General features: G+C 35.7%; 1 protein-coding gene across 12 annotated transcripts in view; it reads right to left on the reverse strand.

Moving 5' to 3' along the window:
• Positions 1-16,865, reverse strand: part of MCTP1 (multiple C2 and transmembrane domain containing 1) — a 352,345-nt gene that overhangs the window by 136,934 nt on the left and 198,546 nt on the right. The gene's annotated exons all lie outside the window — the stretch shown is intronic.

The raw sequence follows: 16,865 nt of genomic DNA on the forward strand, positions 1-16,865 counted from the left end.
AGTCTACTTTTTATTTTAGCTACACCATTTGTATCTGATATCGCTAGAAATCATTTCTGATTCAGGGTAGTTCTATTTGGCTATGTTTTGCTTTCTGTTAGTTGAGATACTGCTTATTAAGAATAATAAAACCTACATGAAAAATTCTGTAATATATTTCCATAGGTCTAGACTAGCCTAGAAAATAAAATTCAACGAAAACACACTGACATTGAGTATCTGCTATATTCAAAGCCCACTACCACATCCTCGGTAGAATAGAGAAACACACTCAATCTCTTCTCCATCCTTTAGAGGTTCAACCCAGGAGGGAAGACAGACACATTCACAAAGAACTGGGGAATGGCAAATAGGTTCATCTTGAGAATCAACTCAAAATAACTGGAGCTATTTAGCTACCTGGAGTGTTTTGTTGAGATACGACAGGGGTGCTTGTGATTGTGATGTGATCAATTTATAATGCCTGTTGAGAGAGGGCATTAGAAGTGTAGAACATAGGCAATGTCTCTGCCAATGCAATGCTCTGGCCTAGAAGATGGAATATAAGGATGGGGCTAGATTATATGTAAGAAATAAGGTTCGAATGGTTAGGGAGGTTTTATTTTCACTATCTTTCAAAAAATAACCAATCGTTAGCCAGGGTTTTGGAGCCATTAATTGTGCCTCCTTATATGAATTTCAGAGTGGTTGATGTAGAAAATAAAAGCATGAACAAAATATTCAATATTAAAACCGAAGGTACAAAAGTTTACAAGTATCATAAATACAAAATGAGAGATTGCTTTGAACTGGACACAATAGTAGAGAAGAAGTCAGGGGTTCTAAGAATTTGCAATGTGGGACCAGAATATCTGAATGAGGCAAACAGGCTGATTATTAGGTAGAGAGAAAGGTTGTGTTCTTGCAAAATTAAGATTTTTTTTTTTTTTTTTGCTATGTCTCCAAATGTTAACTAAAAAAGGCTAGCTGGAAGCAGCTTCTCATTCTACTCTCTAGATAGAACAGATACCATGTACCTAAGAGGACTATGAAAGGTCACCCTCCACCTATATTTCCCCTCATTCTGCTTCTTGTATGTTCCCCCATTAGCACTCTCATCAAGTGATGTCGTGAACTGACAAGTCTTTCACTCTTCATTCTTTAAAAGAAGTAGGAGAGAGGAGGAAAGCTGAAAAATATTTCCACAAATGTGTGGACATATTTGTATTCATTTCATTAATTTACCTCTACAGCTAAACTCATCTACTCCAAGAGCACTAAAACTTTATGGGTGCCACTTTAAGAGCCTACTTTGTCTTCCGGGTCCAAGGAGGCAAAGAGGCGTGCACGAGGCACGGAAAGATGGAACGAAGAGTATCGGAATGTCAGTCTCACTGACATGCCGGCAGCTCCTCGACTGCCAGTTGCAGAAACATTTTCTGAACCTCCTTCACTCACAAGTTTTACTTTACATTGATGATTTTTAAAAACAATAGTTACCCTTTTCCCATCCTCCTCCAGCAATTTCTGGTTTCTTTCCTTGGTCTTTTGAAATTCTATCTCCTTTCCTCTCTTGATTTAGTTCTTCCTTTTCCACTTGATTATATATACTTTTGTGGAAGGAACCCAGCTGGGTTTTCTAGCCTGATTTTACATTAGAATAACCTCAGGATAGTTGGATTTTACTCATCAGACCTGGCCCCTATCCAAGACCAGTTATATCAGAATCATTCAAGGGCGGAAACTGCAGTGTGTGTGCGTGGGCGTGCGCGTGTGCGTGTGCATGTATGTTCTTCTAATGTACCCTTAGTGATTCTAATGAATATCCAATAGAGTGGATTATAGTAGACCAGTTGTGCTCAAGGTGTGGTCCCCGGACCAGCATCATCAGCACCTCCTGTAAACTTGTTAAAAATGCAAATCCTTGAGCCTTACCTTCACCCCAGGCCCTTGGAATCAGGGCCCAGATTTCTGCATTTTTAAGATTCTTCCAGGTGATTCTGAAACATGTTAAAATTTGAAAGCCTCTGTGCTAGATTACGGATATTTTTTGTCTAAGTTAAGACCTCAAAGTAAAGCTGTGCTCCCTGACCTGAAGCATCAGGATCACCCAAGAGCTCTACCCTTGACCTACTGAGGTTTTTAACAAGATCCCCAGTGATGTGTATGTAGAGCAGAGGCTGAGAAGCACCGTTCCAAGAACTTATTCAAAGCTCCATGCCCTTTGCCACACAGTTGACTGTTATGATCTTATTTAAAAATGTAACAATCATTCATTTCTCAAGATGGAACCCATTTATTCTTTAGCTATTAAAATAGAAACAAAGCTGTTTTTCCTATGTGGTGCCACGTCTAAGTCTTTTCTACACTGCTGTTTCTGTTCTAAGGGTATTTTCAAATCTCCTGAGAAAATGAAGAAATAAAAGGTCAAAACTCCTTTGTATGTAACTTGTTGCTTTTCCCCTCAAAAGAAAAAAAAAAAAGGTCAAAATTCCTGATGTGTTCCTCAATTCTGAGATGTATCCATTTTATTCCTCTGGAGATAGGAACTCTTGAGGTTTGACAAAGAACAAAGATGGAATCTTTGCTTTGGGTCTTCTCTCACACACAGGAAGGAATCTCTGGGTGTAAAAAAAAATCTTTATTGACCATATTAAGAGGCAGCAATGTGTGTATGTGTATATATTGGGGTGGGTAAATTAGAGAGGGAAATGTCATCCCCACCAAGTCAAGTTCATCACCCCTTAGGTTCAAGCCCTGGTGTGAGGATGCCCCAGATTTCTCTATAACAGAGGGAGCTCTGTTGCTTCCTGTGATTATTCTAAAACTATGAGAACCGGTGTAATGGCAAAAGATCACAAACCCACCTGTTCAAGCACCTGTTTTTCTACTCTTCTATTTTCATCTGCGTCTTCAGCCTCATTTAGCTCAGATAAGAACTGATCCCTTGAAACTGCAGGTCCTTTATCTATCTGGTATCCTAGCCTAAGCCTTAGTTTGGGAGGGGTAGTGAGCAGATGGGGAGAAGGGCTGTCAGATGATCTATATTTGTAGGTAACAGAACATTTTCAGAGTTTAAAACAGCATACTAAAAAATAATGATTTAATACTATGCTTGAATCCGATTAAAACCAACATGCAAATCAACTACACTTAATAAAGGAATCTATCATTGTATCTTTTTTAAAATTATTTTTTATTGAAGTATAGTTGATTTACAAAGTTAGTTTCTGGTGTACAGCAAAGTGATTCAGTTACACACATATATATATATATGTACTCTTTTTCATATTCTTTTCCAGTATGGTTTATTACAGGATACGGAATATAGTTCCCTGTGCTATACAGTAGGACCTTGTAGCTTATCTATTCTATATATAATAGTTTGCATCTGCTAATCCCATCTTATAGTCAGAAAGTCTTAGAAAAATAAAGGATTCAAAATCAAATGTGAAGCATTAAGAAATGAAGAAGTCTCCCTACCACACTAAAGTTAGTTTTCTTGTCCCAGTTTCACCAGTCTGTTCAAAACTTCTTAGTTACTCAAATTACTTCTTTCTGAGCTTTTCCACCACCACCCAGCCCCTGGGGTAACCCTGTGAGAAAATGACTTCTCTATTTAACCACTTAAGATGTGAATATTTGTTGTGAACCAGCTGCAGCTCTAATAACCACGGATCCCTGGAATCAAAGGCTAATTCTCACAAACAATACACTCTTCTTGTTCCTGAAAGCACACTCTGTAACCTTTGCAAGTATTATAAAAAGTAAGTGTGACGGGTCCAAAATGCAATTGTAGCCATAAGTTTCTTACAATTGGATTAATTTCAAACTTCAGAAAAGTAAGTCGTTGAAGTTTTATGAACAAAGGTGATAACTGAGGACATCCAATTTCTAGGACTATGGGGCAAATTTTTGCAAATTAAGTTGCACTGTATCGCCAATTTGGTCAACAGCTGAAACTTAAAATGCTGAATTTAAAATATGTTGATATAGTAGTGACAATCAAAGGTTGGTTTCTCTCTCACCTAAATACAATTTTCCATATTAAGAAATACAATCATTCAGAAGCAATTTGTTCAAAGGATCCCTGAAGTAAACCAAGCTCCACTCTCTAAAACCCAATGAGTTCCTTGGTAGCAAAGGAATATACATAGAAATGAGGGTTTATAAATTTTTTTTAACTCCACAAAAACATCATGGAATTAGACAATCACAGGTGTGACATATTACCTAAATGTAAACTATATTAATGTGATTTTAGTGTAATTAAAATCCATTCCTCTCCTCAGTGAAGCATGACTTTAATAAAATATAAATGTTTTCAAAGTCAGGTCCTAACCAACTTGGAATCCCAGTGAGGAACAGAGCCGGGACATTCAGTGGGTGCTCAGCCAATGTGAGGAAGGAAGGATGAAGGAATGAAAGTAGTTCAAAATTGGGCACAGATACCTGTTAACAAAAGAGAATTCTCTTTCCAGAATAAATAAAAAGTTGTTACTTCTAAGAACATCATGTACTACTTTCAACACATGAATTAGAAGTAAAGGTACATTTTGGTATGGAACACATGCTCTGCAACTGTTTGAATTAGTATACTGCTGTCAGTTATTCCAAAAAACAGCAGAGAAGAAAGGAAGGAAATGATCTTCTTCGCCATTTAAAAAATATACACATAATGGCACTTTGTAGTATTTGTGTAAAAATAACAAGTCACAATAATAATGCCAGCCCTTTTGGTTTTTAACTATTCTTAATTGAAATAAGATTAAATAGGTCTAAACTGATAAATGTTCTGAGAGGCTAAGAGCAATTGCCTCATTGTAATCTTTGCTACTTAAGTACTAAAATATTATTCTATATTTTAGATGACTTGTGGCTTTCCTTTTTATCTGAAAGGCTGTATGAGGAACAAAGCATTATGTTTCAGACAAGAGACCTCATGGTTTTCAAGATTCCAGGTTATTCACCCAACCATTTGGCCATCTCCCACCTACATGGGGTCACAATTGAAAGTAAAGCCACCTCAGAGCAAATCTGTGAACTTCAAGGCCAAACAACTGAATAAATAATCTGTAGGCCACAGACCATCATCAAAGTCTGGAATTTATGCAAATAATTCTGCTTACATTGAACAGATCTGTAAGGCTGTAAGCTTTTCCAGCCTAAATAAACGAGTAATGGTGAGGTTTAATGGTGCAAGATTGCTCCCTACAGGCCAAACTGCAGAATGACATACAAGACAATTGGGGTGGAGGGGAAAAAGAGATAAACAATGTTTTATAAGGCATGTAGGTTATTTACTGACAAGTAGATGAGTGCAGAGGCATGTAAAGATTGTATAACACACATTGGGATATGTATTGACAGTTTTTCTTCTAAAACTAAAATCCAGTTTTAGAGTTCTCCATTATTTCCTACTTTTTTCTTTTGGAGGTATCTTTAATCTTCTGAAAAATGTAAATTACTTTTCTGCTGGGAAAAAAGTTCTGTTTCAATAATGTATTCTAATACCTCTGAATGTATATTGAATCTCTATATTCTATAGAATTCTATAGACAATCTATATTGATAAGTTTGTTTTTGGTAGAGTAATCAGTCACAAGATTTGGAATTAGTTTCCATGATTTGAACAAATCTCATGAGGAGGCAGTGGTGGTGGGGAGGTGACAGTTTATATACTACTTTCCCCAACTCTACACAGCTTTCAAAATTCATTTGTTCAAAACTACCTACTTTCAATATTTAGAGGGATTTAAAGATCATGTATATTTTAAACTGTATTTCTTCTTTAAGAAAATATCAAATACTTTGGGGTTTAATTAAGCACAGATAGTAGTCCATCTAACATAAAGGAATCTGATTTTTCACTGGAAAGATATCCAATTAATACTGAATTTCAGTAATTTATATAGCCACTCACATTTTCTGAAATATGGAGAGTGATTTTTAAAATGCAGATCTTCAAAACTATAAGACAAGTTATTAGAAATGCATTTTCCCTTCAACTGTAGAGAAATTCCAACTCTAAAGAGAGTAGTTTTCAAAACTGAATAATATATTATGGTTAAAACACATCAACAATCTGGCACACCATATGTATAAATAAACATATCCCACTATCACTGCACATGCCATAAATGAAGCCAGTGAAACATCTGAAAAGGTAGAGCAAATTCTTCGTCATACTGTTACAGACGCTAAATAACACTGTCAGCCTTTTCTGAGAGATGCATAAAGGAAAGTTATCATCCTTAACACTGCTATTTATATAGTTCAAACATTCTGCTTGCCCATCTGATGAAGATGTTCCACACATCCTTAATTTTAAACACGATTTAGAACATATTCAGGTTGAAGAAGGAAAGAATACTATTCTTCATGATTGGATTTTGGTTTTGAATAATAAAATTTTAATCATAATATATCTTTGAAATATTTAGAAGTAATAAACTTAGGTGAAATTCAATTAATTAAAGAGTTCAAATATAACAAAATCATCAAAGAGAAGGCATTGTACTAGTAATAAATATTCTTGTTTATTCTGATTTATAGCCAACTGTACATTGGTCAGCATTTCCCCCCAACTAAAGTATGAATTTTAAGCAATTAGGGGATGTAATAAATGTGTGTAATAGAATCCATGACTTTAAAAGTGGAAGTGATGAAGACATTAACCTACAGGTGTTTTTCTTCCCCTACTATTAGGGTCTCCTGAAGAGCAAATGTTTTATACATGGTGTTTAATTGTATATAATCATAATATAATTCCATAATGATTAAATGATCTCAATTTTCTTTTAATTAAGTAGATAATCTTTTTATTAGAAATAGTTTTCTATAATTAAATTGTTCAGGAGAAATTTTAGTAAAAATTGAGGACGAACCATGTAATTTCTAAAAGCAGATTCATAACAATCTTTCTGTGAAATTAATATTTAATTCATCTAACAATATTAGTTCTCAGTAAATTGGGTTGCTACTTTTCCAACGGATTTATACTTTGTCAGTCAGTATAATTGTGAATAGAATTAGTGAATATGTTCAGGTTATGTGAGAGAATTATTAATTAAGGGTAAGAAAAGTTTTTAATATTGCCCTCTTAGGCAAAATGGATTTCAAATGCCGTATTATTATTTACCTGGGGCTAACAAATTCATATGTAGAGCCCTAATTCTACCATAACATAATTATTAACCATAATAAAGGGTAAGAATTTTCCATTGCATTTATGAAGGCTTTAGGAACAAAATATAAAGCTAAATAATAAAAATTGTATTATGGTGGATACTTTTCCTGAGGCTATCTATCAAAATCAACTAAAATTACTGATCACAAGAAAGAGTGTCATTATTCTGCCGGTATAATTGTAATGCTCATAGCAAGACAGACTTTTTACTGTGTTTGTGCATTGTTTTAATGTGGATTTTGTATTGGGAAAATTGCTCATATATGCAACAAAACTATTTTCTCTCAGCTTGCAGAATTTTGACATTTTTTCTTATTTGTATATTTTTATTATTCTCATGCTAAACATGAATAAATTCTAAAACTAAATTCACATTATCAACAGGAATTCTAGGCCCATCAGGTCTCCTAGCAAGGAATGTTACTTTTACCTTTGTTACATTCTCTGCAAAACTTATCAGTAACATACTTTCAGAAAATGCCAGCCAATAAACTACACTAAAATAATTTTCTTTATAAAAGCACAGTGATCTTTGGCATCGTTCACTATTTTCAAAGCCATAAAAGAACAGATAACAAATATATGACTCACAAATTATCAATTATGAAAAATAATCTGGTTCAGAAAGCTGCACTAATGCAAAAAGATGGATCACTTGTCACAAACCAATAAAGGCTATTGTTTGTGAATCCAATATTTGATTGTATCATTTATGTTGGGCAACTTAAAATGATTTTTAAACCACATTACTTTTTGAAAAAAAAATTGTTATAAAGGTGAATGCGGGGGTTTGGGGGGAGAAGAAACCAGATGTGTAATCTGTCATCCTTGAAACAATTTACATTCTTACATTGAGTCCAGCCTACAAATCTAAATCGCAAAGACCTGGTCAGCGAGGATGGATGCATTAGAAAGAACCCTACTGTGTTCCAGAAAATGGACAGAAGCAGGAAGGTTAGTAGACTTTGACTATCCTTCCTTTTCATGCGCCATTCCACTGGCTGAAAATTTGCAGCCTTGATGCTTCATTATGCAGAGAAGTTTAAACTCTGTGTTTCTTAAGCTAACTGTGGTTTGTTACACTTCTTATGAAGGTACCTGCTTTTGCTTCTTTTATTTAGTATTACACAGAGGAAAGCACAATGAGGCTACCAAGCTTAGAAAACCTGCATGACCAATTCTCTTCCAGACTGTTTCACATTCGTAATTTTATAACGAAGGTCAAGAGGTACAATTCTCACCAAGAAGAGCATCTGTGTGCGTTACTGGGGCCAGAAATGTCCCATATGGTGTTATCCAAGGGCCACTTGAATGCTCTACCTGCTGTCTGATAATCCAGTTACAACCATTTACACCTGCTCATAAGTAAGGGTTTGGATGTCTAAGAAAATCAGAAATACTTTGCCCACAAGGCCAGTGATTAAATGCACATATGTTATCTGGAGGTGGCCCATTCCCACTCCTAGACAACAGATTTGATCATCAGATGATACAGGGCACAGGTGAGTTTCAGTGACATCATAATGGCAGACACAGGCAGAGGGTAACAGGGACCATAATGCAGATAATGGGGAGTAATCCCAGGATAATGATGTGCCCAGATGGGTATCTGATGGGGAGAATGGAAAATGGTGAAAGAAGGGATGGGTTTAAGGGTAGAATGGTCATCACATCCTAGAGACATTATTGCACCATGGGCCTTTACCATAGAGTTCTCCTCTCCTTACTCAGTGAAGAAACACTAGAAATTCTGAAATAAATAGAAAAAGGGAGTGCTCAAGGGCCTAGTTATATATGCTAAAACATAGTAAGAAAATTAAGTATTAAACCCTGGCTCAACCCCTAACAGCCCTGGCTTGTTTGAGGTAGGGGTCATGAATTTTGCTTAAAGCAGGGCTCATGAATGCTCTTGGATATACTCCTACTTGGACTCAGAAAAGAAGTGAAAATGAGGTTGGGGTAATGGACATAATTGAGTAACTATCCAATTATGGCAACTGCTAACTAATGAAGACCTATTACAACTAAGTTTTTAATAGAAAATGCGCTAATTGACTATGTTGGAACTCAGAACAAGCATATGGCGAAGATGTTTGATTACCTAGTCTGGTTCCATGTCAGTGATCAACTATAACACTGTAAAAATAAGGGTTTCTATGACAACTACTGAGCTTGCTGACTAAGGTGTGGGTGACCAACTTGAGGGATGAGTTTCTCCAAATCATGTATCTTCCATTAGTCCCACACTGTGTGACCTGGAGGCTCACCAGCCAAAGTGTGTTTTTTCTTGTCCCTTACTCAAAACATCCATCTTGCTCTCAGCCTTGGCAAAGCTTAAATTAGACTCTTACGTGAAGAATACAGCATAGTAGTTATTTTTTAATCAGAAAGGGTATATAAAGCTATAAATTTAATCTGCTTATAAAAGTGAAACAAGTCAACACAGTCCACCTAGGTCTGAGTCTAGCGTTCAACCTCAGGAGTGATTATAATGACTTCTGAAGTTTCTGGAGAGGGCCAGTCTCGAAGTCAAAGACAGCCCGTACAGCAACTTTCAGGAGATGGGTATTTCATCCTCCATAATTTTAGACAAAAACTTTCTTTTCCAATGTCATTCTAAACTAAAATTCAAAACAGGTGTTTGACGCTAAGGCTGTAACCAAAATATTCCCCCTTATAGCCTGCAATTCCGATAAGACTTCCCTCGGAAATATAATGGTTACATAGCCCTTGTAGGGCTTTAACAAACCCCTATTTTCTTCTTTCTGCACCATACAATGTGCAGTCTATTTGCACCCATTCAGGACTAAATTACAGATAAAGTTACAGCAAATTTGTTTTCTCAAAAAAGCAGTCAGCCCTAATATCCCTTGAGTAATAAAAGCCTTGTCTTTCATTCAGAACTAGAACTGGCATAATTTTCTCCAAGAAACAAACTCCTACTTCCTGCGACAATGGACCTGTTCTTAAAATTCTGAATGGGATACAGCTCAATTTGCAGGTGTTCAGGTATAAAGGTAAAAGGGCATTTGACCCCCCAACTGGCAACTGTTGCTGTGGTAGGTAACTTCATTCTCCTAGTTGTATCATTCTATTAGATAAGCTGCCAGAGTTTTCAGCTCTGAATTACAGAGGTAGGCTCAAGTGAATCAATAATTTATACAGATATATCTCATTCATTCTGATGGTATAAAGATACATACTAACAGCCTGCTGCAGCCACAGAACAAAGCCAGCGAGACATTATTTAAGAAGAAAGAGAGAAAAAGAAACCTATTTATCTATGTGAGCAAAAACATTACGTAATAATGACCTCATGGCTTATTGATTTTATTTTTCAACTGTTTTAACAAATACTGTGATGAGATAAATAAGCCTTTTATGAACCTCAATAAGGTTGCTCTGGCGATCATTAAGCTAACATTTCAAAATTTCAGATTGATTTTAAAATAGAATGATGTTTAACATAGCAATATAATACAAATCACTTGAAAAGATTCGCTCACTTAAGAAGTTTACATTAACTAGCTTAACTAAATCTCTCAAATATTTTATTACTGAATTTCAGTACAAAATTACTTTTTAAAAGATGAGAATCAAATACATTTAGGGACTGTACACTAAGACTATTGCTAATATAGCCTTATGCTGTTAATTATTACCTGGGGACAATTACATAGTGTTTTATTCACTAATACTATGACATTTTTATTAACTCATATTTCCTGTGCTAACAGTGGTGCATTAAACAAGTTATAAATAAGAGGGCAGCAAATATTAAAAATGTCTACTTTAAAATTCTTCAATCATGTTAAAGGGAATCTGAGCTCCTCTCAAGGAAAACAGTACTAAAACCAGTGTGGTTACAATATAAATTAATAATCAATAGCCTAGCTGGCTTGAATTTTTGTAAGTTCCTGTTGTCTTGTCCTTAAGGATGAAGGGAATTCATGATCTAAAAACACGATAAAAATCTCTCCTAGCAACTTTAATTATAAACAGTGACTGTTACTTGACAGATTTGAAAATTTATTTGAGGATAAGATGCATTAGAACGGGTGCCTTGCCCATTCTATTTCTTTTAGTTCAAGGCCGGACACATGTCTGGCTTGAACACATGAACTGATCATGTTCAGAGCTGGTTTAGGAAGACTGCGCAAAACTAATCAGGGCGATAGATCCAAAGAGAAGGAGGGTAGCAATTAGAGATAATACTCAGGTACCCTATTTTCCTCCACATGGAGAAATTTCCCTTCTTTTCCAAGGAAACCCCTTAGGAAGTAGGGCAGACAATAAAAGTCTGAAAGAAAAGAAAGTGCGCATAGGAAAGACAAAGAGAACGAGAGCGAGAGCGAGAGCGAAAACGAGCAAGACAGAGAGAGAGAGAGAGAGAGAGAGAGAGAGAGAGAGAGAGCGAGAGAGCGAGAGAGAGAGAGACCAACGCTGTGGTCTCTACCTAGAGTCCTTTAGCCTTTCGGTGTTATGCTCTGGGGCTGCCTGATGCAATCAGTTAACATTTCTGGCCTTCCAAGAAAATATAGCTTGTCCCTTAAAAGTAGAGAGAAGAAGGAGAAATAATGGAGTGTCCCATTTCTGACAGTCAAGAGGGAGAGTAGAGAAATGTTCCCACACTGATCTCATTAAGATGACGAGAATAATGAGCGTGAATCTTATGTATGAATCTCACAGTAGGTAGAGGAGGGCATAAATGTATCCCACGTTCACCCTTTTATGATGCCTGATATACTACATTTATTCTCAGCTTCATCTGATACTACTGTTGGGGGTTTCTGTTACAATATTACAGCTTTAACTTCCAGTTTTGCTGCTGAAGTCATCTGAGTCAGTCATTCAACACAGCTTTATTGAGTGTGCATGAAAACGGGGAAGATCTGTTAATGGAACTGAAATACATCTCAAGCAGAACAGCCTGAATTTATCTCCTGTCACTGATTGTAATAATGGATTAAAAATACTGAAAAATGGCATTTTTCAGTTTGCAATCTATTTTTTCCCTAGTTCCTTAAACTTAGGTTAAACAATCTAGTCAATTGGAAATAGAACCCAGGTATTATTACGTCTCCCGCATATTTTTGGAGGAAGACTCATGCATTTTTAGCAAACACTGATGAGAAATTTTTCCTTGTGATTTATTTCCCTTTCTTAGGTCCAGTATAGGATATTTCCAAATAATAATTTTAAGTTAAATCATTTTCTCAAGATTGATACAAATTTTGAAAGGTTACAACAGCTCTCAGAAACAAAAACCTGTGTTGTTGTGGTCTTATGTATTATTCAAGCCTAAACGATCCAAGGGCCCTCATACTTAAGGACTTCAAAGCATTTCATATAGATGATTTCATAGCTTTATTCACTCCGGTAACTCCAATAGCGATAAATTGGTGCACCAAATTTATAGCAAACGATACCTCACATAATTTATGTAACAAAGTGGGCAACACCCTACAAATTCTAATAGTATCTTAACATAGGCCCAAATTATTATTAATTCAGTACTTCCACCACTTTGTAAAGGAATATACGCTTCCATTCTTTTGCTTAATTATATGCTAGAAAAGTTTTGATCTATGTAATTTTAAAGGAAATTTAGGATTAAAGCAAAACAATGAAACTGGATCACCAGTTTTCCTAGATAATTCACAGTACATACACTTTTTTCCTGGCATTTATTCAGTCTAATGGAAATTTAGGCCATGGACAGGTTCATCTCAGCTACCATTAAATCAATATGGATCAATATAGATGGTTTAAACTGTTTAAGCAACTCATGAAAGTATGTGTTTGAAACCTGGGAAATATATTCTTAATGAGTCTACATTTACTTTCGGGAATAAGTAATTTATACTACTTAGAGGCCAAATGACATTTCTTTGCTTGTCTAAAATGTACCTCACTTAAATACACAGTGAACTTTTTGTGTCCTTTATTACTATATACACATCTCTGCAGTGTTTGGGGGAGCTGTAATGTGATGTGATCGCAACTAATAGAGAAGTTCATCAGAAGATAAGATACGCACTTATCACTTGAACTGCAGGAATAATACTAAGCAAAGTGAGCAGAGATTTACTATTTTGAATAGGCAGTTCCAGCCCTTTCGATCAACACATTCCTTAATAGGGAATACCAAGAACTGGGAGTCTAATTTTACATGCTTAGAACTCTACAGGACAATGTCACTTGGTTTTCCTTAATGAAGGACAACTTGACTTATAAACTTCGGGACAGAGATTCTCTCCCTCTCTCCCCCTCTTCTTCTCTTCTCAATGCTGCTGTCTTTGAAGCGTCCATTACCAACAATTGGGGGAGAAGAAGAGTTAGTGCCTCAGTAAGTTCCTCTCCCTTAGAGCACTTTAATTTCCTCTACTGTAAAATGATCTCTAAGCTCCCTTCCAACTGTAACATTCTATGAATTCATCTACACCCTTAAAAGCCTGTACAATCTCCACCTTTGTAGACCCCTTGCCTTTGCCATGAGGAAGGTGCTTTATCCTGAGGTAGGATTGGGGTAGGTGTGTTCCTGGCATCCTGAGCACCAAGCCATGATTGCATTGAATTTACTTCCTACATGTGATATTTCCATTCTACAGCTAGTACTCTATGAAGGGATCGATAGGCTTTGTGAATGGTTCTATGTCAGTATTTATGATACTGCCACTGTGGGGAAATGCATTCCAAGGTTTAAGCAGCTGTCTTACAAAACAGACTTTTACATCTTGTTTGGAGGTTGTGAGTCTATATGAAAAAATATGTAGTTTTAACTACATACCAACCAAGATTTAGGACTTAGAAATAAAACTGTGGTAGGAGGCTCATATTCTGAGAATTTAAAAAATAAAGGAAACAGTGCACACCCAAACTAGTAGAACCTTGGTTAAAGGTCTCTCTTAAAAATACCAGCCTCCTGGTTGAGGCATGCAATAGTCTCTTGTGATGGAAAAACCAAATTCAACTTAAAATAATTTAAACAAAACCAGATAAGTTTTCAATATCGCTGCCTAACTAGAAAAAGTGACCTCAGCTATCTGAACTTCTATATTTATGAATTTTCTCTGAGTAGCAGCCATTACTTTACTAATATCACTTCAAAATATAACACCTCTTATATGTAACCTCAGCATAATAATTTGTGGATAATTAATGGACTACTTGTAGCCTTGGCAATCTCTCATTTTAAATGAAATCCAAAAGATTTCTCTCAGGAAAATAGTATTTAATTCACCAACATTTTATGACAAAATTGGATGATATATTCTTATTTCAAACATGTAAGTATTGCCTGCAGTCTTCTTGGCAGAAACTGTAAAGATGCTAACTATGGAAAATGCAGCGGAATTATTTGTATATAGCTAACTAGAATATAAAACATCATATATTTACTTATTATTGATAAATTACAACAGTGAAAGTTTTTTGATTCCTTTGGGGAACTGAGTAACCAGCCATAAAGAATAGCTAGTAGAACGTGTATCTTCCCTGTTTTAAATGACTTTCCTATTCCACAACCCTTTTTCCTTCCCTTCCAATGAAAATCTAATAGGTAATCAAGCCTAATAAAGCATGCTTTTATATCTCTAACATAACGATATTCATTTAGGAATATAAAGACTATCTATTAGTCATAATTATAGTACAATGTATGGACAAAACCCATCTAACCTTCATAATGATAGAGGTTATATTACTTAGGCCAGAATTAATATTCACCCCACTTCTCCATTTCAGTGAAGCACAATGTACCCTTGGAATCGGTGTAGAGAAGAAAACTCTCATATAGGTTTTCATAAGGGGAAGATTCAATTCTTCAATCTCTGTGAAGCCAAACAAAATCTGTCCTTTCACTGGACTCCAATGTAGTCAGTAATTTTGTATAGAGATCACTAATTCTTTCTCCAGACTGATTACCTATGGGAATAATTTGCATTGTATGCAAACTACCAAAAATCTAAACTAGACTTTACCACCAAGAGCATGAAAGTAAACATAGTTAAACTCACATTAAACTTGATCTAGAGCATGAATTCTCAACAGGGTTGAGATGGCACCCAAGGGGGTAAAAATTGGTTCTTGGGGGAGAGCAAAAAGAATCTTAGGGTATCACAATGATTTGTGGCCCTTCAAAGCTCAACACTCCCTGAGAAAAATCTTATTCCTTGGTATTTCATTTGTCTCATTAAAGTAAATGAAAAGCTTCCCCTTAGAGAGGTGAATATGAGAAAAACAGAGAAACACTGATTTAAAACAAAATAAAAGCCAAGCTTTGTCTCTAAAATCTTTTTTCCCACCCTTAAAATCAGGGTTGCCTTTCATTTTTATCTAAATATCTGTTTACACTTTGATGTGATTTCTATCTTTCCTTGCTTCTTAGCTTTTCTCTGATTTTCTCTTCATTACTTCCCTTTGAGCCAGTGGCTGATGACTGGTGCAAACACGAGAAATGGTCACTCTTTCATCTTCCCTCTGTTACTGATCTCTAATGTTACCACTTGCTGAGTATTGGATCTCTGTCACCACAGCAAAATAGAGGACGCAACACAGTGTCATAACTCACACACCTACTATGGCAGGAGTGACTACTGCATCTATAGTCGATTCTGACTGTAATGTTCAAACGTGGTAAAATGATGGCAAGAAAAAAGGCAATGAAAATCTTCCTTAACAGCATTTCAGGTTAGTTTCTCACTTGGTACATTAACTCTAATACACCACAATTCTAAGGTATATCTTCATAACTGGTCAAAATAGAAAAATCAGACAATAGAAAGCATTCTACTCCTTATTTCTTAATATTTACCCAATACAAAGGGGCATGAAAACATGTGGAGAGTGAAGTCAGTGTCTAAAGTATATTAATGACTGCATTGCTGTTGTAATTTACAATCTTTCAGAAGAGTTATTACTCTTACTTTACAGAATTTTACTAAAATAAATTATACAATTATCTCATTCATTTAAACTTTCTCCTTTGAAACACACTTTACAGAATAATATTTTGCAGTGGAATATGGCTTGCTGTTTTGCTTAGAATGTCTGTGTCTAACAATTTAAATTGAAGCTAGGGGGTGGAAATTTTTTCAGAGGACAAGAACGCTGGTTTAGGAATCTGAGGACAGATAGCGAGACACCTCTGATTTCATTATTTTATAATTTTTGATCCTTAGTCAACTTAGTTGTAAAATCTGGATGAAACATATTTTTTAAGGGTCTCATAAAGGTTTTGAGGCTGTAACTACCTGATACATAATACAAGGAGGCTGCCTGGGGAAATGGTACAGCAGCCATACAGCCAGAAGGAGACCACAATGAGGCACTGGTGTCACCCAAACTTTCATTGCACATATCATTAAGGTTCATGAGAAGGCTAATTCCTAGATTCAATATGGTATCGTTATACTGACGAGATCTGCAGTTTATGTTTGATTATAATATAGCACAAGAGTACTATACTTGAGAAAAAGTGAAATAACTCGATTTTCCTCAAATCACGCACAGAAGAAAACGTCTCCAGATTATAGCATCTTACTACTTCCTGCTTTAGAGAACAAAGGAGGGAGAGTAGAAATAATAGATAACGTGTGTGATGTGTTATAAGAATTAAATTCTTCTTGTTGAAAATATAAAATAAAATTTAAGAGGAGTAAGCTTTTCAGAGAGTGGTAGACTCTGTGCCTTATGT

This window comes from Neophocaena asiaeorientalis, unplaced genomic scaffold, assembly GCF_003031525.2.
Source record: "Neophocaena asiaeorientalis asiaeorientalis breed wild unplaced genomic scaffold, Neophocaena_asiaeorientalis_V1.1 scaffold550, whole genome shotgun sequence".
NCBI lineage: Eukaryota > Metazoa > Chordata > Mammalia > Artiodactyla > Phocoenidae > Neophocaena > Neophocaena asiaeorientalis.